The sequence below is a fragment of the Lissotriton helveticus genome, chromosome 4_1 (assembly GCF_964261635.1).
Source record: "Lissotriton helveticus chromosome 4_1, aLisHel1.1, whole genome shotgun sequence".
NCBI classification, from domain to species: Eukaryota; Metazoa; Chordata; class Amphibia; order Caudata; family Salamandridae; genus Lissotriton; species Lissotriton helveticus.
The window spans coordinates 268,170,616-268,197,715 of NC_136063.1; the positions used below are offsets into that span (position 1 = coordinate 268,170,616).

Sequence of the window (27,100 nt, forward strand, 5' to 3'; positions counted from 1 at the left end):
TTTGGGTGGGCGGTTGGGGTGGGATCGTTTACCTCTAGCCTACTGGTTTCTGGCGGGGTTTGAGCAGACTACGGTCTGAGGGTGAGCTATGGGGTGGGGAGAGGAATTCTTGTTTATTGCTATTTTACTACGGTTGGGGATACACAGGACGGAAGCTTCTATGCATCATAGAAATGGTCATCTTCATATATAAAATGTTGTCTTAGAATGTGCAGGCCTGAATAGTTCACGGAAGAGGAATAGGGTGCATGCTTATCTGTGCAGATATAACATAGCAATAGCCTTCTTGCAGGAAACGCACCTCTGAGGGGAAAGTATTAAAAGTCTCCAGGGGAGTTGGAGGGGTCAGGTATATGCAACATCTTAGTTTTGCAATGCTAGGGGGGCCCTGATTTAAATGACCTGATCACTTCTAAATGGGGAGGACTGATATGTCCTACTGGAGGGTTCCCTTGATGTACAGGACCTTTGGTTCGTTAATATATATGCCCAAATGGGGATGACTGCACCTTTTTTGGTAGCCTGGTTGCAGATACTCGCATCTCTGAGGCATCGTGGATGATCCTAGCGGACGACTTTTAACTGTGTGCTAGATAGCCAGATGGACACAGCGCCTCCACGCCCGACCCTAAACCTCATATGACCTCTGTCTTTTGCCAGTCTTTGCATGGTTTGTCTTTGATTGATATTTGGCATGTCCAAAACCCACAGGCACAAGTGTGTACCTGCTATCCCCCTAGATCTGGTACTTATAGCTGCCTTGATTACTTCTTTATTTCTGCCCAGGCAGTGCATAGGGTCCAGGCTGTCTGCTATTTAGCCCCGCTACATTTTGGACCATTTGCCACTGATGGCACATACTCTTTGGAGCGAGCTCGCCCTAGAGTGCCCTTATGAAGGCTTAGTGTCGAGTCACTTACTTTTCAGGTTTTTGCGGGCACGTTCAGGAAATCCCAGGTCCAGTATTTTTAGAACTGGGAGAGTGCTGACAGCAGGGCTGTGGAATGGGTCAGCGTTGAAAGTAGTGTTGCGTGGAATATGTATGACCACCATGGTCGGTATCCGCTCGATGGTAGAGGCAGATCTTCCTAGACAGGAAGGTGGGCTGGTATCATTGGAAAAGGTGATGGCTGATTCTCGTGAATCCATTGCAGACTGGGAAAAACAACGCAAGTTATGGGAGCAGCTAGAAAAGCATGTCTGCACTGTTGGATGCTGCGGCTGATATATGGAAGGTAATGCAGGGTGGTTGTTGTCCTGCTTGATCAGGGCTGAGGTGCACCTCATAATGGCGATTCGTGATCGGGAGGGCTGTATGGTGCATACTCAATCAGCTATTAAATTGGCATTTGAGATGCATTTGCTTACGGTCTACAGGGAAGCCTCGAGTACCCATCTTGATGGGGCGCTCCCTACATATCTACTGGTGCTGTCACTACAACCCACTTGTCCGGAGATCTTGAACAGCTGAATGCGCCCCTCGTAAAACAAGAACTGCTAAGTGCTAAAGATGGCTAAGTCACCAGGAAGTGATGGGCTCCTGGCAGAATTGTATAAATTCTTTCCTGACATCCTAACCAATAGGTTATTATCTGTATACATTGAGACCCTGGAGAAAGGTGTTCTCCTGGACTCTATGAGAGAGGCCTTAATAGCAGTGCTGCCAAAACCTGGAAAGGACCCCCATGAGGTGTCTTCCTATAGATTCAGCTCCATGTTCAATGTGGATCAGAAGGTCTTTAATCATGCGCTCATGGCTAGATTACTCCCACACCTCATCCATGCGGATCTATCGGGATTTATCCCAGTTTGGAATACGCTGTGTAATTTACTCCCACTGACCCATGTGTTGCATGCCCCGGAGCTGTCTCACGATTCTTATGCGCTTGCTTTTCTTGATATTGAACAGGCTTTCGACTAGGTGAGATGGGACTATGTCTGTGAGGTACTGGAGAGTATGGGACTGGGTTGCAATTATATATCAAGTGGATCGGGGTGCTGTAGAGCTCTCCCATGACATGGGTCAGGACGGGTTGTTTCTGAGATTATAACCTTACAAAGGGACACCCGCCAGGGTTGTCCCCTGTCTACGTTAATCTTTGCCATTGTGATGGCGCCCATAGACTGTAGACTCTGGCAGACCCTGCATCGTTGGGGAAGTTGGGTCGGCAAAACTGAACATATAGTGTCTCTCTATGCGGATGACGTTAAGGTATACATGCAACAACCTGAGAGATTGGGCCCATTATTGCTCAACATCTTGGAAGAATTCTGGGAGTACTCAGGACTACGGGTTAATAGTACTAAATCAATGCTTTTCCGATTGGGTCTCTTGCAGACGGTCCCGATGGAGCAACTCCCTCTGGTGGGACTGCCCTGGAGCATCGGGTGCTCCGCGGTCTCCAACCCTCAATCTCGTTCTGGAACACTCTGAGGCTGCCCCTGACAGGGAAAATTGCACTGATCAAGATGGCAATCTTACCTAGTTGTATATTTGTCTTCCAGGAAGCCATGTCAGAGATTCTCAGAAATGTGTTTCGGAAATTGGACTCCCCGATGGTGGAGCTTCTGTGGAGGTAAGCGGTGCAGAGTGACCCTCAATACACTCCGCAGGGAATGGAATTGAGGGGGGATAGAGGTTCTGGATCTAGAACTTTACTACCTGGTGGCCCGGATATAACACGCATTGCATTGGTTGGATGGTGAGATAAACTGGGAGAGATCCCTGTTGGAGACCATGCATGATGGACATCAACTCGGAGCGCTCTTACTGCGCAGCGGGATATCCTAGACTTTTTGCCACACTTGATTCAGCTCATGGGTATGCTATAGGATAGAACTGTCAAACGAATAATCTGGTTCATGCTCCTGACCTAGATATTTGGATTATAAGAAATCAAAAGAGACATTGTTGGGGTGCCGTGGCTTAGTTGGTTAAAGCGCTTGCCTAGCAAACAGGAGATCTTGAGTTTGGATCTCAGCAATGCCTCGAGTACTTCAGACAAGCAAGAACAGACTAGCACAAATTCAAGGGTGCGCTAACAATAAATAAGACAGAGAATACTTAAATAAGCAGGAGGCAGCTGGGGACAGCCCACCAAGGCGATGCGACCCGACAGCAAAGGAGATCGGACAGAGAGCAATCAGGGACCACCCGCAATGGCAACGTGACCCAGCTGTGGTATACTGAAAAACAGGCAAAAGAACAGTCAGGGACAGCCCAAGAGGTTGACGTGATCCGGCAACAAAACAAGCAGGCCAGGAACAGTTGGGGACAGCCTGCAAAGGTGACGCGGCCCGGATGTGAGGCAACCAAGACAAAGAGCAGTTGAGGCAGCAAGAGCGATGCGACCCAGTAGCACGAGTAAAAAAGAAGGGACATATGATTCTGGCACATGGCGTTGTAAGTAGGTGAATCCCTTCCACCTAAAGCCCCCACGCAAAGGAGCATCTGGCAGGCCAGGGCAGCCAAAACATCAACATGGGAGAACAGGGCAGCAGCAAGCAGCAATGTGACCTGGACGAGATACTGAAAGCAACAAGGGAAGTGGCGGTCACACACGGCAAAGAGTGGTTCCTGAGACAGCTGAAAGGGGAAGGAGCAGGGGGCGGCCTGCTCCCAACAAACCAAGGGACAATGGGGACAGGGGGCCAAGGGAAGAGGCAGATGAAAGGGAAGAACCCAGGAAATTCCAAAGCAATGCAAGCAGAAGCAGCAAGAAAGGGTGTGATGTATTCCTATAGGTTCTGTATCGATCCCCCTATTCCTGACCCTATTCTGGTTAACGAGTTAACTAGCAGCCATCCCATGATGCAGAAACCGTTATCTGATTACGCCAGACCACGGCACAGGAGCGCGTTATCTGATTAGGTCATAACGCTTGCCATCTAATTAGGCAAAGCAATATTCCTCCAGCCCCTGATAAGGCATACGGAGTTCTCAAAACAAATCAAACCTATGACAACCTGGGAAAAACCCTGCGGCCATTGTTTTGATTTCACCGAGAACTTCAGTAAAAGAATGCGCTAACGACCAGCTCGTATAACATCCTTATTGACGTATCTATGTCTATCCTTACGTCAATCTCGGCACCTTACAGGTATAAATATTACCGATATTGCCTTAAGCAAACACACGCGGTGGTGATGAGATCGGAGCAGCGAGACTTCCCGAAGCCCAGCAGAGAGCGAAGCCCACTAGCTGCCCCACCTTCCTGACGCGCTGAGAACGCGACGCTGCCTTCCTCCTGCCGAGAAATCCAGCTCCGGCGCTTCCGAGCAGCCCTTGCAGGCAGCCTGGAATATCGAGACCAAAGATGAGAGATACCATCCCTCAATCATCCTAGATTCAAGGTACGGAACTGAATAAACCCCTTGCAGAGAATTCTTGAATCAGTCACTTGGCAAAACAAACTTAACTTAAACTACTACTTTCTATCCCCGCCCACGTATTAGGCTTAGGTCAGGTACACCGGGGTAGGCGTGGTTAGAAGCACCAGTTGAGTACGATTAGTCAAATGTTTATATGTATGTATCTATTCTGTCCATTTTAAATAACGTATGGCTTAGAAACCATATCAATGTTTTTACAGTATTATTTTATACTTCTGCTTTTATTGTATGCACTTTACTTAACCATAAGTATTGCAATAATATCGATTCATTTCTCTTGTACGAGAAAAGAGACTGATCAATAAATAACATCTTTTATTGAACACGCCCGTCTCTTCCTTTTCTCTACAATCTGGTGAAACTAAGAATGCACGTACTGACTGAGTAAAATAAGTTGTCTTTTGTTTTCACACGACTCTAGAGATGCACTCTTGATTAGGGGAGAGCAAAGTTGTCATGTTCTATGGTTGTCAGAAACTAAATCCCTTTTTGTCTATCCAGGGAGGTTCAACTCCTCCTTGTCTATTCGAGAAAGTTTCTAGTGAACTCTGAGCTAGCTGGCAAACCCAAAACTTTAAGTCTAATATCGACAGTAGAAGACCTAGTTAACGTCTGGTCTAGGTCTATACTATTGGAGGTATTATTCCAATGCGCAGAGCCTATTGGGATAATAGGAACTACACTACATGGCGCCCAACGTTTTTGGATAGGCGATAAAACTAACGCAAGACTTTAGAGTAACTCAGTCGTGCTTTTTCACTCAGACCCCTTTTTCTCATAATGCTCCAAAGACGTCTGGAGTGGGTGAGAGGTAAAATCCGCCAAACCGCGCAGGAGGGAACTCCTATGTATGGTTCTTGGTTCAATCAACGTTGAAGGATACACTGTTCCAAAATATTGTGCATCTCATCTTTGTTTCCACAAGAAACCTGATCTGCAAACAAACAGAATAGCCATCCTGACAGTAAAATGCCAGACAGTGATGATGAAAGAGAGAGAGCTAGAGTAGCAGCTGAAGTAATAGCAGCTGATAATACTATGCAAGAAGCGGACCCGCATATAATACTCATCCCGGTCAACATAAGAAGATCTATAACGTTCAAACTTATAGAAAATGGACTGACACCAAGAGGTGGTACAGTCATATTCGTAATTGAGGCACACGAATATCGGCAGACAGAGGTATTCTATTCATGGATAAACTTTCCAGCAGCAAATGCTGTAACAAAGGAGTTCCACTGTTATAAAATAGAGGAACCTCCGGATACCTACACTCCTTTCGAGGAAGTGGAAGTACCACTCAAATTCCAAGAGCATCTGCTCTTGTTTAATGGCGCCCTAAAACATAATAATCACATCACCAGGCTCGGTCCACTAGGTAGACCAGGAGCAACGTGGCCGGTCCTAGCCGGATACACACCACATCCAGACATCGAAAGTATGTCTGCAGCAGATGTTTTAGTACACCTAAAACAATTAATTAAAATATATAGACAACTAGTCCAATATGTAATGCGGACTTCAACCATCCAACCTGTAGTTAAAATCCCACAGCTGACCCCTCATCAGGGGAACACAAATAAAATTACACCACAGAACATACAGTCCTGCCTAGGTAAAGTACCAGCTAAACGGGAACAAATACCATTCTGGTTAGCACAAAAAATCACCCAAATAGAGGCGGTGTTTCCAGACACCACCCCTGTGGATAAACACAGGATTCTGACTATCTGTCTTCCACTGGGAATCGCACCACACGTGGAGGACTGTGACACTTGGGGTACAGTCTTTGCTTCCATTTACACAAAAACACATGGAGTTCCATCCATGTCAGTAATACCAGATGTGCTAAAACAAATTCAAGACGAATACGGTCCAGAACCCGCTTTAACTCTTGGTATGAAATTACTAAAAGACTTCAAGCAGGTCTCGGCAATATTACTAGCCAACATAAAAGGAGAAGCAGCGAATGTGGCGATCCGCCAGAGGTTAAAAGAGACAGATATAGCAGACCAACCAGCTGAAATTGCCAGAATTATAGAAAAATCCTATGAAGAACTAGGTAGAGATAGTTTGGGTGGAATACCAGTAAAGCCCCAACTAATTGAAAGTCCTGAAAAAATATTTATTAAAAATAATCTAAACAGTCAAAAGAAGAACTGGGATGGAAACAAACAATCCAATCCAAAAGAAAAGAGATTCCAGTCCAGAGGAAGGTCTCCTCGGCGGAGAGAAAGATCTCCGGACCAAGGACCCAAGTCTCCCCAAAGGGAGCCCTCTGTGAAAAAATACAACCTTAGAAATAGGGATAACATAAAGAAACCTGATAGATATCAAGACTTTGATACACGTCCCTCTCAATCTTTTCAGACTTCCTCGTAGAAATCGGAAAGAAGAGGCCGATCGGAACCCAGGGAAGGGCACGTCAAGTCCAAAGACAAGGAACCTGCTCATCCAAATAAAAAATTACAGTTTCCAAAAAAGAAGGTAGCCAGTATTAAAGTATTCAACAATGCCGAGAATACTGAGGACACAGCTGAAAAACGGAGAGTGGGCTCAGACAATGCTAGACAGCGCAGCAGAAGTGAGCATAGCACGCAAAGTCCTTATGAATCATCTGGAGACAGTGGACACGAATGAATACATTCAGGTGGAAACTGCAGACACCAGAGTTAGCAAACCTCACAAAATATATGAAATAACTTTACGTATAGAAGGGGATAAGACTAGAAAAATAAGGGGCCTTTTTTGGGATAATCTCTCCAAGGGCTATGACATCCTTCTAGCTGAAAAAGATTGGCCACCAGAGTTCGTCAGGGAGTGCCCACATGGCGAAGAAATAATTATGCCTGCCTTCTCAAATCATATTCCAATTCATAAAAAATATACACTTGCAAGAAAGTGGGCAGTAGCTCAAGCTCCTGCTTTATATAAAAATCATGTAGGATGGGATGAGGACTCTCCTCCTCACAAAATCCAGTTAAAATCACAACCTACTGCACAAAGGCAGTATCCAATCAAGCAAGAAGCTAAAAAACAGGTAAAAGAAATTCTAGATCAACTAGAATACCAGGGGGTGATTGAAACTTGCACCTCACAAATGAACAACCCTTTGTTTCCTGTCTCCAAACCAGACAATTCATATCGTCTAGTTTTGGATTACAGACACCTTAACTCGTGTTGCAAAACTTTTGCAGTACAAAACTCGCATAGTGCTGCACTACTGAATAACATAGTGCGCAAAAAATATAAAACAACATTAGGCATCTCTAATGGATTCTTTTGTCAAAATATAGCACCAGAGAGCAGATACTTATCAGCGTTCTCAATAAATGGCGCTCAAAAAGAATTCTGTCGGTTACCCCAGGGGTACAAGAACAGCCCAGGAGTATTCTCAGCGAGGGTAACAGAGTTACTACAAACATATGACGACGAAGCATTATCGTATGTCGACGACATATACCTAACAGACGATGACTTGGATACTCACTTGAAGAGAGTGAACACCATAATACTTGGGTTCGCTGCGGAGGGTTACAAATTCAACTTTAAAAAATCTAGAATTGCCCATCTAACAGTCCTGTTCTTAGGATATGAATTATCAAGTGAAGGCAAAAGCCTGGCTGACAATTTCCTAGAGAAATGTGCCGTACTCCAAGCACCTAGAACACTAAAAAACCTACAGTCAATTCTAGGCTTCCTAAATTTCGGAAGAACATACATTGCAAATTACGCAGAAAGGGTCAAACCCCTTTATGATCTAATAAAACCAGTGTGGGCAAACTCTGCCTTCAATGGCTACAAACTTCCACACTGACAGAAATTAAGCAACACCTAACTTCACTTACTGATGGTGCTGACTTGCGTGATTTCATTATGGGACCGCGCAAACAGCGTCAAAAACGCTTCATAGCAGCCTCTATATATGCAGCTTACAACGAGGCCTGGAAGATAACTCAAATTGATACAGCAGAAAGTATACGGGAAATTGACCGTATTAATTTGGAAAAATCGCTTTCTGTAGTGGACAATGGGTTAATGACTCTGTCCTCCAGAATCTTTTCATTGGACAGCATTGTGTCATCAGCAATCGACATAATATCGCAAGACTTACTGTTGTTACAACACGGTCAGTCTCAATTGCGTTCTATTGTACAGCTTGGCTGGACGTTACAAAATCTGCGTTCAGGCTATGTGCCTTGGCGTTTAATCAACACAACGTCACTATTCCATATCTTTAACCTTACTGATAAACAGATCAGTATGGCACAGAAGGGTGCTGATTATACAATCCTGAGCATTGAGAAACTCGAGAGATTACCATTGACAATGTCAGAACGACCTGTCATTGAATGGATAATACATGGGATAATTAATATTCCGATATCTACTTTCAGGTTTCAATACTGCCAAAAATATATACAGGCTGGCATGTACGAAAAATTGGGAAAAGGGTACATTAAGACAACATGGAACTTGCCCTATTCACATGCATGTGTCAGTAATAAAGGACAGAAAGTGTTTCTTAGTGGCAATAATTGTGCGATGTCACTAAGCGGTACACTTCTGTGTAATGGAATTAGTTTGCATGGAGCCTGTGAAGGGAACTCAAATAACCTTTCATGTCACCAGCTAGGCACACCTGCAACAGAGATAGAACCATTCTTTAAAAGACTCTATAACGGGAGTTACATTCTAATTGTGGATCGCAGATGTTGTAGTCTACTGCCCGGGGTTCCTTATCTCGTTAGTACGACTGCGAAGGTCATGTGCTGTGGACGCTTATTGTTCCCCAGCTCATTTCCAGACAGGGAGGCAAGGGCATGGCCTAACTTGAAAATTACTTCTATTCGAGTTGATACTTTAAGCAGAATGAAAACAGTGCTTCTTCAGACGCCGACCAGGCTCACGTCATCAAAAGAAACGTATGATCTCCTAGTCGCAAGGACGACTGCAGAGATTCCCTCATTGTTATCAACTAATTCCCCCATACATTTCGCAGAAATCCTGAATGAAATCTTAAATATTTCTGATACCAGTGGAGTCTCAAATGTATTTAAGACAGTATTTTCGATGGCATTAACACCATTCAAAGCCATACTGGGTATTTTTCCAGACTTCGTCCATTCGATTTTTGGAGGAGTTCCCCTCATTTTGGGACTAATTGCAGGAATCCTATTCTTAGTCCTTATATTTCGTTATGGCAAACCATGTCACAGACAAAACACCTGCGACAAGGGAAGAAACAATCCGAGCCATTGGATACCGGGACCTGATATCAAAAATCCTGGGACTAACCCGGCTTAGAGACCTGAACATGACTTGGTTTCTTTCATTTCGGCCGATATGGCAAAGATGTGTTTTACCTGTATTAAGGTGCATGCTGTGCGGAGAAGAATGCGTGTTGGACACCTGTCTGACGCTACAATCGGATGCGCCAATGGATGCAGAAACATTGTTGGGTCCGGTAAAGGCTCATGCATTGTGCTGCCCTCAACGGCTGCCAATCCTGATGACGGCATTCGTGGAAACTTCACCACTACGATTAAGGGGTAGTGAAGATCAAGATGAAAGCAGCATCGATCAGGTACAACCTTCTGTCAGCAATACTAATCAAAACGTCAATGGAGACAATCATGCACATGAATGCATGGTTACATCCTTTTCCGAGTTAGTGGAACTCTCACAGGAAGCTGTTGACAGCTTTTTCAGCAGTCTCAACGATATGATGTTCTCACCAGAGCAGAAATAATGACTCTTGAACAAGCTAGCACACGGCGTTCCCGACACCTTGAATTTGGCCTTCAACTTTAATAATAAAGTAGCAAGATCGACTTTTCCTCCAGTTCATGGACAGCAATTTTTTAGCAGCCCCAAAATATTTTTGTTAAATTTTACGGGACACTTTTCTTCTGCTTAAAGTAAGAACTATTCTTAGAGAACTAATTTCTATTTTTAGAAACTTCATAGACATTAGCTGCCCGCTGGTATGTTTATAAATATTTTTGAACTGTGATGAAGTGGTCTCGAACTTTTCTTCTGTATTAAGAGCCATTTCATGTGTAATTCTAATATTCAATTACTAATAATGTATACATATGCGTGATTATTTTAGCATTATTCTACTGCTTGAGTGCATATAGTACATATGACTATTTTTTTCCCGTATGTTACATAATTTCAAAATGCATTATGTGTATTTTGGGGTGGTAAGGTATACACGATACTCTACAGTATGTTTTACTATGCCTAGATTCGTAAATATGGCCATAGTTAGCGTGGAGTGGGTGTGATGTATTTCTATAGGTTCTGTGTCGATCCCCCTATTCCTGACCCTATTCTGGTTAACGAGTTAACTAGCAGCCATCCCATGATGCAGAAACCGTTATCTGATTACGCCAGACCACGGCACAGGAGCGCGTTATCTGATTAGGTCATAACGCTTGCCATCTAATTAGGCAAAGCAATATTCCTCCAGCCCCTGATAAGGCATACAGAGTTCTCAAAACAAATCAAACCTATGACAACCTGGGAAAAAGCCTGCGGCCATTGTTTTGATTTCACCGAGAACTTCAGTAAAAGAATGCGCTAACGACCAGCTCGTATGACATCCTTATTGACGTATCTATGTCCATCCTTACGTCAATCTCGGCACCTTACAGGTATAAATATTACCGATATTGCCTTAAGCAAACACACGCGGTGGTGACGAGATCGGAGCAGCGAGACTTCCCGAAGCCCAGCAGAGAGCGAAGCCCACTAGCTGCCCCGCCTTACTGACGCGCTGAGAACGAGACGCTGCCTTTCTCCTGCCGAGAAATCCAGCTCCGGCGCTTCCGAGCAGCCCTTGCAGGCAGCCTGGAATATCGAGACCAAAGATGAGAGATACCATCCCTCAATCATCCTAGATTCAAGGTACGGAACTGAATAAACCCCTTGCAGAGAATTCTTGAATCAGTCACTTGGCAAAACAAACTTAACTTAAACTACTACTTTCTATCCCCGCCCACGTATTAGGCTTAGGTCAGGTACACCGGGGTAGGCGTGGTTAGAAGCACCAGTTGAGTACGATTAGTCAAATGTTTATATGTATGTATCTATTCTGTCCATTTTAAATAACGTATGGCTTAGAAACCATATCAATGTTTTTACAGTATTATTTTATACTTCTGCTTTTATTGTATGCACTTTACTTAACCATAAGTATTGCAATAATATCGATTCATTTCTCTTGTACGAGAAAAGAGACTGATCAATAAATAACATCTTTTATTGAACACGCCCGTCTCTTCCTTTTCTCTACAATCTGGTGAAACTAAGAATGCACGTACTGACTGAGTAAAATAAGTTGTCTTTTGTTTTCACACGACTCTAGAGATACACTCTTGATTAGGGGAGAGCAAAGTTGTCATGTTCTATGGTTGTCAGAAACTAAATCCCTTCTTGTCTATCCAGGGAGCTTCAACTCCTCCTTGTCTATTCGAGAAAGTTTCTAGTGAACTCTGAGCTAGCTGGCAAACCCAAAACTTTAAGTCTAATATCGACAGTAGAAGACCTAGTTAACGTCTGGTCTAGGTCTATACTATTGGAGGTATTATTCCAATGCGCAGAGCCTATTGGGATAATAGGAACTACACTACAAGGGGAGAAGAGGGACAAAAGGGAACAGGGGGTAGTGGGCGGGACACCAGCACTCAGCAAACGGGCCAAAGTGACTAATGTTGAGCAAATCAGCGCAATTGTGCAGGAACGGCTAAAATCATGTGTGCCTTTGCTATTTGCTAACGGGGGAGTGGACATGGCAGGTGGGAGCCAGGCAGCAGTGTCAGGGGGGCTAGTGCCCGCCCTTGTGGCCCAAGGCGGTAACCCGCCAACACCTCCTCCGGAGGCACAAGGAGGGGGAGGCCCACCCACAGAGAAAGAGTTAGAAGGACTGGCAGCAGCCAATGTGACATCACTGCCCAAGCAAGTTTGAGGCACTGCACTGGGGAAAAGGGGCACAGGCCAGGCAACCCACCCATGGTGGGTCTAGCACCAGAGGTATATAAAAGAGGCACATTATGACAGCCTTACATGGTTGCCAGGGCCACATGCTTGGCAAGCCTAATCCCACTTGCAGTGAAAGAGCACATCTGGTGCAAAGAATTCATTGATATGTTTTCACTACTGCAGGTACAAGTGGAAGGTTTGGACCTTGCCACATGCAACAAGAAGGACACGGATAGGAAAGAAAGGAATAGGGCGATAAAGGAGAGGAATTTTGAAAACTGGATAGACGCATTCAGGGTTATGGAATGCCTTACAGTGGGGAAGTTCCTTCACAGTGCTAAAGACCAATGGTTGTATGAGTCAAAGATATACGAGGCACAAAGGCAGTTTGCAGGCGTTTATGGCTGGATTGCAACAAAGGGTTCAGGCTAAAAATGCAGTCACTTCCATATATTGAATGGGATGTAGAGGATGTGTCTGGTTATATGCATAAAATGATGATACAGAAAAACCAAAGGTGGTGATGGACGAAGCGTTGACAATACAAACACTCACCTCCAGTCAACTGATCTGGGTTTAATCCATCACCGTTCTTTAGCTCACTCACCCCAGTTCAGACATGGCCATATGCAAATCAGTCTGTCCCTGTGCCTCATGGGAACAGTCCAGCCCGAACTGCCAAGCCATGTCTTCCCTGGACCGGAATCAAGCTTCCAAGGACCGGTTTCTGGCATTACAGCCGTCTTCAGCCAGGCTTGCTTGACTCCAGTGGCAAAGTGAGCAAGGGACTCATGTCTGAGCATACCCTGCCAACTTAGGGCGAACAAAGAAAAACCAAAGGTGGTGATGGACGGAGCGTTGACAATACAAACACTCACCCCCAGTCAACTGATCTGAGTTTAATCCATCACCGTTCTTTAGCTCACTCCGCCACCCCAGTTCAGACATGGCCATATGCAAATCAGTCTGACCCTGTGCCTCATGGGAACAGTCCAGCCCGAACTGCCAAGCCATGTCTTCCCTGGACCGGAATCAAGCTTCCCAGGACCGGTTTCTGGCATTACAGCCGTCTTCAGTCGGGCTTGCTTGACTCCAGTGGCAAAGTGAGCAAGGGACTCACGTCTGAGCATACCCTGCCAACTTAGGGCGAACAAAGAAAAACCAAAGGTGGTGATGGACGGAGCGTTGACAATACAAACACTCACCTCCAGTCAACTGATCTGGGTTTAATCCATCACCGTTCTTTAGCTCACTCCGCCACCCCAGTTCAGACATGGCCATATGGAAATCAGTCTGACCCTGTGCCTCATGGGAACAGTCCAGCCCGAACTGCCAAGCCATGTCTTCCCTGGACCGGAATCAAGCTTCCCAGGACTGGTTTCTCTTACCAGAGTGCCGGAAGAAGGCTGCAGTAAAGTTGGTCAAAAAAAAATTTAATATAAAACCCAGTCTCCCGTGTGTATAACTTATGAGTTCACTCCAAGTGACAATTAAGAATTAATAAGTAGTGTATGGAATAACTCCTCGAGGTTCATTTCTCTATGTTATTGCTCCTGTGTTGAGAGGCGCGGGCTACTATGAGTGGGCACATCGAATAACAACTTGCTAACTACCTTTTGTGCCCTCCATGAAAGATGCCCGTTGAGGTCATTTCGCCCTCTTGCATTGAGAGGCGCTGACCTGCTCACTTCATCTGAAATAATGTTTGACTGTCCCGTGACAGCACTATGTATCTGTATTTATACATATAATCTGTGGCCAGCAATCATTTGGTTATTTTTTGCTTTTGCCTTCTATTTTGCTTAGAGGATGTATTGTTTTTGTAACACTGTCCCAAGGCTACCCGTACACCGGGTGTTAGCTACTATTTTCAACGCAGTACGATAATCCTCACTCCCTGTTGACTGGTTTCCCTGGAAAACAGATCGGCTCGAGTGGCGTTCCATTCACCTTCTTGACGCATGCAGGTAACCCGCCCAGTGATAGCTTTTACTTAACCAGTGAGTCCGAGCGTGTCCCAGATCCGACGTGACCGACTTTACTGCGGTCTTTTTCCGGCACTCGGGTAAGAGAACGGATCATACCTTCCAATTCCCCCACCCCAGTGAGCACCTACAGTCAATCTTGCTGTCCCTCAACGGATGTCATCTTGTTTTTTCCCCCTTGTAGAATGCGAGTCCCGACCTTTTCAGGCGGTAACCCCGTTCTTTGCCAAAAGTTTGCATCATATGCGGATGCACTCTGTAAGTATCTGGCGCTTTTGTATCAGTTCACTGGTTGTTACTGGTATCTAGGGTGCTTCTGACCACTCGGGAACAATATGATAATGAACCCTGGCCCGATCCGCCCTCCACACGTTAATGCACCCGTGGGCTCATATCACTGAGCTCTTCACAATATGGAAACCTCGCTCCCTGGGCCGCGTAACATTGGCTTGGACTGTACGCATCTCCTTCATGGCATGCTTTAATCCAAATCAGTTCACCACCCACGCCTGCAATCCTCCCTACCGATCAATCGTATTGGGTCACATCCAGTCCTGCTCCCATCAGAGACTCCATGACGTCTATACGAACCGGTCGACTACCGTTTGTCACCATTAGGATTAATGGGTACGCCTTGATGTGCACCCGTTTTTGTTATTATTTTTGGTAATAGGCACCGGTCCATTCGATCACATATTTCTTCATTTACCTATTGATAATAAGCATGTGTTGTTTTAATCTTAGGACTACTTCGGGCATACTAAGTGTTAGTTATTCTTACTCTCCCAGGTCTTGGTTTTTGCCGACCAGTCCTTGGCGGCGCTATTTATTTGATGGTATCCTGGAATTACACCACTATATCAAGTGAGTTGGATTCATGCTTTTCATGGAGTTTCTGTACATTAATGTGCTCATTACCATTGCGAGTTTCGTTTTACTCGCTTATTTCTTTTCATTATTACATTTTTTAGAAACTGTTTTTATATCACCACCTCGCTTGGAGCCTTTGGCCCAAATCCACCATGGAGTAGTAGAACCGTGATGACTTTTCAATCACGGTTAACATTATTATCTTTGTGTATTAACTACAAATGATTAATTTCCTCTTCTATGCTTTGGAATTGTTTTGACTCTCTGCCCCCACCTCCCCACAGGTTCCCTGCCCCTTCCGCGTTTGTCCTCATGAAGACCCCAGCCTAAGGTTTTCACCGCTTCCTAGAATTAGAGGGGCCGAAACGTCGACGATCTTTCACCTTGCCCACCAACAAACCATATTGCTATATTAATTTAAATGGTTATTTCTGGAGGCTTATCTATCAATGCTGTATGACATTCATGTACTTAGTGTGGCTGAATCTACAAGCCAACACGCATTGCAATTATTGTTGAAAATTGGGTCCTACTGACCAGTATTATTTCACTATCTGTTCCCCAAACCCACACATTTCCTTGCACTATCCTCTTCCCTTCCCGGGGCACTGTTTTTTGGTCCTCTGTAAATTATTGAACCTACCTAGGACTACATTAAATTGTGAACCATATATTGTTTATTGATTCTGTGTGATTGGTTAACATTGAATCTCAAATACTTTTCTTCTAACCCTTTTTCTCAAATTTGTAAGTTTTTGTCGTTCGATGGTTCCACACTGGGACCATTTATAATTGTACCATTTTCGACTCAGGTCCCAGTGACTACTTTGGGTATACCCCTTTTTCTGTACCACAGCCATGAAAGGTGGGCATAGGCTGGAAGGGCCTACACAGGATGTATAGGGGAGTGCTGAATTAGGTATGCACGGATACGTTTGAAGCGACATTGTTCAAAGCTACTTTCACAATGGCATAACGTGGGGAGTTCAGGGTAAGCAAATTAGTGGCCCCATCAAAACAAGAAGAAAGCAATGCTTACCTGCAGAGTCAAGACATTCAGCTAAGCACAGGGCAAGTATAAGTGCTGCTAAGAAGGTCCAAAACATACCAGCTGGCGAAAGGGGTCAAGGTGTGACTGCTGTGCCTCTCTGACCCCATCCTATGCGCAGTGTGCTGTCTCAGGAGATACTTCGCGCTGCAGCCCAGGGGAGAAGGGGGTCTGTTCAGGCATAGCAACGGGGGATGCATGAGTGCATTTTAGTTCAAGTCGGTACTGAAGAAGGCACTGGCTAGGGCAGGGCTACCAGCTGCATGCTTTGGCACACATTTTGTTCCACATAGAGGCTGCAACTTTGGCTTTCCATTTCAGGATCGCAGCTGAAGGCAGTGGGCAGATGGCGCTCCAGTGTATACAAAAGCTATGTGAGGGTACAGCACCCCGACCACAACTAGAAGCCGGGCAGTCCCCCACCACCACCAGGCTGACTCCCCACACAGGAGCAAATTGCACTGGAGGGAATAAGGAAGAGGGGCATGTGCCAGACATATTACACAGGTACTGAGCACAAGAAAGTATGGGTGGTGAGCCACTCTTTCATCCATAGAATCCAGACCTGGAGGAGACAAGGTGGGGCAACGAAGGTCGAGTACACACGCCAAACAGACATCGAATGCGATGGGAGCAGCTAAGGGCTATCCTCAAGTAGCTACATGCTGCCCAGGCACACATGCAGGATATGTTGATCAAACACCTGGAGAAAGGGAACTACCTGGCACAACCCACCGGAAGGAACTGCTTGTTGGCATCAGGAATGATTTAACAGAGGCAGCAAGATTGTTCGGCAGCACTTCACTCGTCTGGTCGGATATCATACCAAGGCAGAAATGGAGGGGGGTTGGTTGACCGGGGCCCTGGATAAGTCACTAAAGAAACTGCAGATGGCTTTGAACAAATCCTGCATTGCAAATGGGTGGGTGAGCATTAGACACTGCCTCATCAGTCTGCAGAGGCCAGAATACTTTCACAGAGAAGGGGTACACCTCTCCGAAGAGGGGACAAAGGTGTTATGGGACAACCTATAGGCAGCCATGAGATTAGCAGGCTGCAGATGAAAGGACCGAACCTTTAGGGGTGAGCCACCCATGGACGTGAGCCCGCAGGCGGTGTGTGGTAAAAAGGATATTAACACAAGGATGATGGGTAGGCTACACTCAACACGGCGGGGTGACAGGCCAGGCTGCTTACCTTGGAATGCCTTACCGCAGGGTAAGAGAGTCGGAGGAGGCGTTGCACAAAACACTGTGCTCGCAGTTCAGGTCCGCCGGAGGGCAGGACACAATGAACGGTCAAAGATAGCGAGTTAAGCCTACACGTGATCAAAGGAGTACTCCCTCCACACAAAGTGATAACACCAGCACAAGAACTCCATGTCCTCCCAAACTATCGGAATTATTTATGGCTGGCAGATTTATGACTGACAGGTTATGACATGTTTAAGCATGGGCGTAAAATCCGTTCCGCTCGCGGATTTTGCGGATTTTCAGCGAATTCGCAATCCGCGAACTCTCGCGAACTTGCCGAAAATTCGTAAAATCCGTGCGAAGCGGATTTTTTGCTTGGTCGCACTTGCCAACTAGAATACTATACAATTTTGCGGGAGTAAACACTTGCGAACACGTAGATGCGGCGGGCAGCGACAATCTCGCAATTGCGAGATTGCAAAATTTGCAATTTCGCACAAGAAATCCACCAGCAGGCAGCATAAACCTTGAAAATTATGATTTTTATACTGCAACAGAAAGCAATTACAGACAAAACTGAAAGCACTCAGCAGGTGCAAAAGTTCAATCTTATCATTAGTGACCATTCCCTGTAGTGCTTCCTGAGGGGCCCCTTCAGAGTTCAGTTGCCTACTTGCAACTATAGGCCACAAAGGTCCTGTGAAAAAGAATTGCACTGCAACAGAAAGCAAATTAGAGATAAGGAAGCAGGTGCCAGCCAGACTGGAAGTTTAAATTCAGTGACACATTAATCAACCCCAAATTAATTCATGTCAGTTGAAGCAGGGCAGGTGTGCTTGCTTTTTTTCACCCCCATAATCTACAGTGATAAACCAACCAGAGGGTGGCAGTGATGTACCAGAGGGTGGCATGGGTGTACCAGAGGGTGGCAGTGGTGAAACAGAGGGTGCTGTGAACCTGTGATGATGAACCAGACGTAGAAACAACATAGTCGCGGCCGTTGCGAGCCGACAAGTAAGTTCGCAATTGCGAACTGGTACAAAACCCTCGCGAATTGGCAGAAACCCTTGCGAACACAAAAAAAAATCCGCAAATTCGCGAGAGTTCGCGGATTTTGCGGATTGCGAATCCGTAAATACGCAATTTCGCAGATTGCCAATTCGCAAAATCCGCCCATGCTTAGACATGTTATGATGCATTAAGAACCGCCCACCATAAGTCGTGAACCAGCCACTATGTTTGTAATTGACTGCATCCTTACACATCACCCGCCAACCGTCTTCTATGTCTATCACTCTAGTACGAAGAAAAACCAAAGGTGGTGATGGACGGAGCATTGACAATACAAACACTCACCCCCAGTCAACTGATCTGGGTTTAATCCATCACCGTTCTTTAGCTCACTCCGCCACCCCAGTTCAGACATGGCCATATGCAAATCAGTCTGACCCTGTGCCTCATGGGAACAGTCCAGCCCGAACTGCCAAGCCATGTCTTCCCTGGACCGGAATCAAGCTTCCCAGGACCGGTTTCTGGCATTACAGCAGTCTTCAGCCGGGCTTGCTTGACTCCAGTGGCAAAGTGAGCAAGGGACTCACGTCTGAGCATACCCTGCCAACTTAGGGCGAACAAAGAAAAACCAAAGGTAGTGATAGACGGAGCATTGACAATACAAACACTCACCCCCAGTCAACTGATCTGGGTTTAATCCATCACCGTTCTTTAGCTCACTCCGCCACCCCAGTTCAGACATGGCCATATGCAAATCAGTCTGACCCTGTGCCTCATGGGAACAGTCCAGCCCGAACTGCCAAGCCATGTCTTCCCTGGACCGGAATCAAGCTTCCCAGAGTGGGCTAAAGAATGGTGATGGATTAAACCCAGATCAGTTGACTGGGGGTGAGTGCTTGTATTGTCAACGCTCCGTCCATCATTTCCTTTGGTTTTGCTATCACTCTAGTACAACACACATCATAAGAACCGCCCTTTCCTGGTCATCGGTATACCCGGATACGCCGCGATAGATTTGAAACACACTGAGAGACGCCCGGGTCTTTTTCACCCTTTATACCTGGTAAGCAACAATGCTGTATGTTTGTTAAAATGTTATGCTAATGGTTGTTATATGAACATGTTGAACCAATAGCATCTTCTTAAGTGGTTGTTAACCGGCATGACATTTGGCTCAACGCGTTTCACTTACTTGTGATTCGGCATATTGGTGTTTTACACCTAGGCGCCTATTCAACCTAACTCCTTGTTGCACCTTTGTCGTCGTTACCGTTTGAGCACCAAGCACACATTGAACATGTTGAACCAACAGCATCTTTTTAAGTGGTTGTCAACCGGCATGACATTTCGCTCCAAACATTTCTCTCACTCGCGATTTGGCACTTTGGCGTTTTAAACTCAAGCGCCTATTCAACCTAACACCATGTTGCACCCTTGTCGTTGTTACCGTTTGAGCACCGAGCACATATTAGCTACGTTTTGAATAATTCACGAAAGCACATTGTGTTCACCTTTTCGGCACCTAATGAAATGTTAATCATCTTTTTCTTAACCCCACGTTCACCAACAACGATTCACTATGTTGTGGGTAAAGCCATTTCATCCTTCTTTGTGACTTACTCCATGTATATAAGGGGAGCACTTACCGAAATTCAATATGTTATTGTTACAGAATATCCCCAGACAAAGGCAACCTTGCCGAAATGCAGTGGGATGACTAAAAGCTATGTAACAACTATCATGCATTCAGGGAATTGAAGTGCACAACGTTTGAAAACAGTTCTAATAAAAATGTCATCTTCATGAACAAAGAACCTTTTTATTGCAACTTTTTTTGATTAAACAAAAAAACCTTCATAGTAAGGACCTTAGATTCAGTGCCCGGGGGACATACCCCACTTGTATGGGGATGCTCCCAGAATGATGCATTAAAGTGCATTTTTATGAGGTTGCTGCTTTGTATATTATGCCCACTTTTAATATATGTATTGATTTTGCTGTCTTTTGATACATAGTACAAGCCCTTATTTGCCTACTGCTTTGTAGGTCGAGCCTCTAACAGCGCGCATGCGCTGCTCTGGCAAAGACTTTATGTAAGGGTTTTTTAAATCTCACCACACGCTCATGCGTGTAGTTTTATTTTCGTCGCAGGCTATTGGGCTTTGCATGCGTCTTTCTAAGAAAGACAGCACGCAATTGGGCAAAGGTGGGCGCATGTCTCGCTTTTGCCCCGCCCACGGCCTATTGCTTGCGGTTACCCGCACGGGCCACATCTGTTTTCAATTATCGTGCACAGATGCGTGCGCGATAATGGAAAACAGATGTCTCGCTGTGGCGCGTGCGTACCACGTGCGTGCTTGTGAGATTTTCCCAGATGAGCACCAATGTCAGCACATGTGCCGATGTGGAGCTGGGAACTGTTTTTACATAACCGATGTATTTATCAAGTTAACATATGGCACATGCATAACTCATGGACAACAGCACGCAGATTGTGGAGCGGAAGCGAAGTGTGCCAGCTCTTAGGGTGTGTCATGGTAGATTTGCCCACTTTGCGAAGAAATGCTGTATTTTTGTGCTCACGTCCATGGCTCTCGAGTTAAAGAGAAGGGCTCTGCACCCTGCTGCAGAGAATCACACGTGCATGCCAGAGGGCCAGCCCTGCCTCTGCAGCAGCCCAGCACGAGGAAGCCCATCCAGGCTGTGCGCGCGGCCTTGCACGTGCACACACCGCTCAGCAAGGTTCAAAGAAAAATCGCAGGCCTAGTTTCCGCTAATACAATCTTGCGACTCCCCCTGTGACGCCTTTTCTTTAGGTTCTTGGGCAGACAGAAATGACCAGGCATTAGGTGATGAAGGTAACTATACTTACTGATTTGAATGTTCAGACATAGTTTACTTTGTAAAAAGAAAATGACTTTATGAAGTAGTTGGTATAATAGTGCACATAAAACTATGCCCTTCAAAGAAAACCTGAAGATCCTAGAACCTTACAGGTCAGAGATCGAACCCTAAATGTTATTATTGCTCCCTCACACGAGGCGCTAGAAAAAGTTTAACAGTAAGCTCCGTGGCATATCGCATATGATTTTGAGTGTCCCGATCTATTTGTCTGTCTTTTCTTTTCAAAAAAGTTATCACTTTTCTTCAGGTGACATTGTACATACAAAAACAAACTAGCTTTTGAAATATACATCAGTTAGTGCATAACGTTAAATCAGGTTGATTAACAATACATCTGTTTTAGTGGGCGGGGCAAGAACATAGGTCAGTGTACCTACATCCCCCTGCCTCTGTTCAAACAATCAATCGATCAACCACCCCTTTCCTCCGTTCCACCACTCGCCTATTCTGCATTAGCCCCCCATCCCCCAACATGAGTTCATCCAAATTAACATAGTGAATGGGGTTGAGGAGCACCATCAAAGTAAATTACATGAACTTCCGGGTCGACCAAACAATACAAATTATGAATGAAACAAAAGTAATGCTGAAAACTTCGTCAAAGTAAACACGAATAGATGGTTTACAATGAAACACGATTGGTAATATAGACTTCTGCTGTCTGCACAGGCAAGGCCCGGGTTAGCGAGCATTGAAGATTTTTCTGTCTTAAATTCCCTGTCTCCTCATCAATTAAATCTGACCTGGGATTGGCAGCGTCCTCCTAATGCGCCTCAACAACTTCCGGGTCTCGTCTGTAAGAGTTTAGCAATTTAATCCTGGCTCAGCTGCTGTTATGTGGCATGCGGTGTTGTTTCTAAACCTGGCTTTTTCCTTTGCTCCTTGTTTAACTTTGCGACTGTGATACAAGCCATAATAAAAATTTATACATATATATTGAAATAATGACAAAAGGCAAGGCTGTGTGGCAGCAAAGAAAACTCATGCTCAGCAGTCAACTAAATGCTGGCAGAGATTCTCCTACAGAGAATAGGCGCAGTGATATCACGCTCCTTTGCAAAAGGTAAACGTTCCTCAACCTCACCCGACTTTTTAGATGAAGTTTGAACTCTTTCCCACGTTTAATTTAATTCTGACATGAATTTGGTATAAGGTTGAGTAACCTAGAGAGAACAAAAGCGAGAAAGACTGAAGGAAAGATGGAGAGGAAGAAAGGGTTACAAGAAGGAAAAAGAAACAGGGACAAGAAAAAGGTAGGAAGCAATAGAATGTTTTGCTGCGTCAAAGGGCTTGTCTTCATATAGTGCATGTCTACCATTGATCAAAGATCCACTGTTTTCGCGATAATAGAGCACCAGTGAAAGTTACTTAACCTTGACTTTCAGAGGTTCCTTAAACTCCAAGTTCTCCTCAGCATGCTTAAGAAATCACATATAGCTGACCTAATGAGTAGGAGGAAATGGTACCTAAATAAACAAGCATTGGCGTAGCCAATAGGTCTCACCTTTGGGACCTTATAAGTTTTTAGCCATGCAACACTTGATGTTGTTGCACCAAGGATATTGTACTGGATAACTAAAAACATTTATTAGGTCCCAAAGGCGAGACCTATTGGCTATGCCAATGCTTGTTATACTGTGCATGGTTTACAAAAGTATGTATTGTTGCTGGTATTTTAACCTGTGCTTTTATGGATATTTTATATTTGAATAAAGATTTATTGAATTGAATAAAGTGATTTATGACTTGTACAAATTATCTTACGTCATAAAAACATGCCAGAAGTGATTTGTGGCCTCCAATAAAAAAACACGGAGGGGTACAAGCTGTAAAACAATGCTTAATAAACTGTGGCCAATACTTCCAACCTGCACAAAAGTGTGTGTCTCATTGTTTGGGAGTAGCCCGTGTGCTGAGTTTTGGTTGCTGGCATTCATGTAGTATGTGATACTGCTGGCTTGTGGCCTTTAGGGAACCTCTCTTGTTCTGGCAGTTTCTTTTCCCGCTCTCTCCTCTCGGTGTGCGACCCTCTCTAGCTCTGAATCTCTCTCCTGGTCTGCTTCCCCTTGTCCTTCTCTGTCCTTCCACGGCTCTGCAGCAGCAGACAGCGGATCCATTAAAAGCACATATTAACCAGCTGCATTCAGGAAACAACATAAATATTGAATGCGCTTTTACTTATGAAAAAAGCAAGATTTAAATATAGACCCTTCAAGAGCAGGAAAACAAAAGCCGAAGACGAACGATGTAAAAATAAATAAGAGCGAAGAGAAAAAAGCCAATAAAAAAAATCGGAGACAAAGATAGATTGAAATGTTTCAAAATCTCAGCGCGCTTTCACGTCGACATTCTTTAGGAAAGTGACATAAAGTGTCCCGGGGGCCATCTGCCCGTCCGAATACGGGACTTTCGGGTTGTAGAAGTTGCATCGGACCCGGGCAGAGATAAGCCCCAGATGGAGTAGATTCAGAAGAAGAAATGCCTGCTCCGACTTGGCTCCCCCTCCACCCCTGTCAGCAGGAAGAGCGACTCTGAGTGCGGAGAGCCTTCTGCACGCTGAACTCCGTGCACCGCAGAGGGGTCTGTTTATGCAGCCTTCAGATTTCCTGCTCAAGTGTTTAGATTTCCAGAAATCCCTGTTATCAATTCCAGGGCAGCCCGCGAGCCTGCCTCTTCCCCCCTCGCGCTCACTCACTCCCATGCTAGTCTTTCCTTCCTGCCCTCTCTCCGGCTGCAGCCAGTCCCGGGACACGCTGCGCGAGACCCCGCTCGCCCCAGTGACTCGAGGCTGTGGAGCGCGGCCTTGCCTGGGGCCCACGCCGGACGCACAGAGCGGTCTGCACCGGGAGCGCACACACGGGACCCCGCCGAAAATGGAATAATGGACTCGGGCCGCTCGTGCAAACTCGGACAAAGAACCGAGAGAGTTCCCGTGCTGGTAAGTTCTGCTCCGAGGCGTGGCTGCTGCCGGCGGCGCACAAAGGCTGGGAAGAGAGTAGGCGGCGCGGGCACCGGACGGGGGCTTTCAAGGGGGGGCACACCGGCTGCGAGGTCTATTCATGAGTGTTGTTTTGTTGCAAATTAGCCAGCCTTCGCTGGAGGGAGAGGCCCGCACGGATTGCATTTATATTGGCGGTCTGCCTCCTTCTCCACATGAATTATGGGTTATTGGGCCCATAACGCTATATAGCGCCTATATAATTAACCGCCTTCCCAGTCTGGCCCTGCTAATACACCAGATAGCTTTCAAACTACGAGATTTCTAGGTTACTTTTAAAGGGTTGGCTTTTTTCTGATTGACCGCAGCCGTTGAAGATGGACTACCGGGTCCACGCACGCTATGTTGATTATTTGTGAAAGGCTTGCATGTGAATTTGAACATGGATGTAAACGAGGGCATGTGTGGTTGAGTTTTCATACCTTTGAAGCAAGTTGGCAGATATATTCATACTGGCTTGCCCTGTGGGATCGTTGACAAATCACTGTAAATTTGTAATGAACTTTAATATTTTTATATAGTGCGTCATACCGCACTTCTTACTGGTCTACACACAGTAAATGAAATGGTTCTATATTACCCGATGTCATAGTACTTAATTGACCAACCTTGGAAGGATGGAGGGCTAATTTGGCATTGCTAGGACTGGACCTTGCATATGTTCCGGTATTTATTGCGGGGGAAGGGGGCTGGTCAGGGTAAGGTGAGTACATTGCATGTTGATTGGACGTAATATTAGTTCAGATGTTCGGTTAAAACAAAACATCTATTTTATACGTACTATTGCACTTCCGCTGACTTTTTTGCTCACCCTTTATAAGCTGTTTCGAGCATGTGGGTTTGAAATGTAAAACCACGTGTTTTTCACAGAAAAAAAATTAAGTGCATGCCCGTTCAGCAGCAGATGTCAGCCAGCTGGAAAGTGTGGATTAACGTTCAAATGGCAAAACCTTGGTTTTGGCTGTTCGCTGTTTTCCGGAGGCCCTTTGTATAATTCAGAACAAAGGGGGTGGGGGGACTGCAGGCCGCAGTCATTTCCCTTCGCAAAAAATCTCATGAGGACAGGAAAGCGGACAGGATGGACACACACCATCTGTGTGAACTCTGGCAGAATGTCCCTCCCATGAATAATTTAGCTCTAGTCATCGGTGGATGACAATAGCAGCAGGGCCAGGTGAACAGCCCCGCCCCCGCTGCCAGACGGGGGGGACAGTAGGTGATGGGGATGGTTGAGCCAGAGATGTGTCTGCAGGCAGCGATGCTTCCCGAGGAGAATTGGCCACACCCATCTTTTAAGGAGGAAACATGTAAAGTGTGCAAGGCTTGAACCAAAGGCGACACGAGTCATCGGGAAAGAGGCTGCATAGTTGACAAGGCCCCGTAGATGACCCACGAAACTAAGGGCACATTGTCAGCATATCTTCTCTCAGCCCCTGTGCGGCTCTTTACACATGGTGAACACATCTGTACAAAACGTCCCGTAATAATTGTACAGAATATAAGTACGTCTCAAGATAGTGTCTTGAAGGTCTCTGTACACATGCTGTTATATGGGTCTGTAGATGGTGAAGACATCTGTATTAAACGCCTTTACATCGGTATTGTACTTTTTTGTACGCACTGTGAACGCGTCTGTGCACAGCGCCATGAAGGTCTCTGTACACCCTGCCAGCACATCTGTACACAGCCTCGGCTTTGTAAACGTGAATACATCTGTACAACGTACCATATCGTTTTCTCTGTACTTTGTGGATCCATTTTTGTACACGGCCTGCACGTAACTTTCTACACGTTGTGAATTCACCATCATGTGGGCCTCAGTACTCCTTATAAACACATTTGAGTCTGTTAGTTTAATGAATGGGATAAAGAATGAACAGAGGAGGGAAGAGTTTAGAAATGATTTTTCGTGAGTTCATAGAAGTAAAATAGGTTTGGGATGAGTCAGACATTGGAGGTGGGGAATATTTTGGAAGAAGAATGCAATGAGTCATGGAGTGGTGGTTTGGGGGGTGTTAGGTATTTTTTTTCCTCTGCAGTGGGAGGAAAACAATATATAGATACACAAGAGGTATACATATACATGGCATCATATAGCTCGCCCTTCTCATTTCAAACGTATCAGATTTCTGCCGTGACAAAGCAGTATCTTGTTCATATTAAACAGCTTGGTTGGGTTGTTCCTAGTCCTCTCTTATAAGTGATGGTTGCCGACGCTTTTTTACTGTCCAGAGTGAACTGTGGCGAATCAGCTTACTTTGGCTTACCTGAAAAATTAATTATTGAACTGGCTTCAAAAACTACAAAATATGGTTGTCAGGCTGCTACTCAATTTGACAAAGTTCGACTGTGTGACTAAAACATCACCATCAGCTATGTATCAAAAAACGTATTTGTTTTAAAGTTCTTTGCCTCGTGATTCGAGTCTTGCACAACCACTCTACGGCATTCTTTTCTCATTAAGTCAGAAAACGCATCCCACGTCGCCAGCTGAGATATCTCAGCAGTCCACTGTTCTGTGTCCCAAAGTATACACTTCAGAGATGACGAGAACGATCCGTTCCGGTACCCTACCTATGGAATCCACTTCCATCTTCGAATTGAGCTGAAAAAATTCTTTACAAATTCAAGAAGCTGCCTAAAACCTGGGTTTCTGCCCGCTCATCATGTGCCTTGTATTGGCCACTGCACTGTGGTTGAGGTACCATTA

General features: G+C 45.3%; 1 protein-coding gene across 2 annotated transcripts in view; it reads left to right on the forward strand.

The window, feature by feature from the left end:
- The first annotated feature begins 23,910 nt into the window (after nt 1-23,910).
- ASAP1 (ArfGAP with SH3 domain, ankyrin repeat and PH domain 1) overlaps nt 23,911-27,100 on the forward strand; it is a 2,040,747-nt gene continuing 2,037,557 nt past the window's right edge. For both annotated transcript variants that reach the window (XM_078686749.1, XM_078686753.1), the window contains exon 1: nt 23,911-24,330. The gene's annotated coding sequence lies outside the window, so the exon portion shown is untranslated. The remainder of the gene's footprint in view (nt 24,331-27,100) is intronic.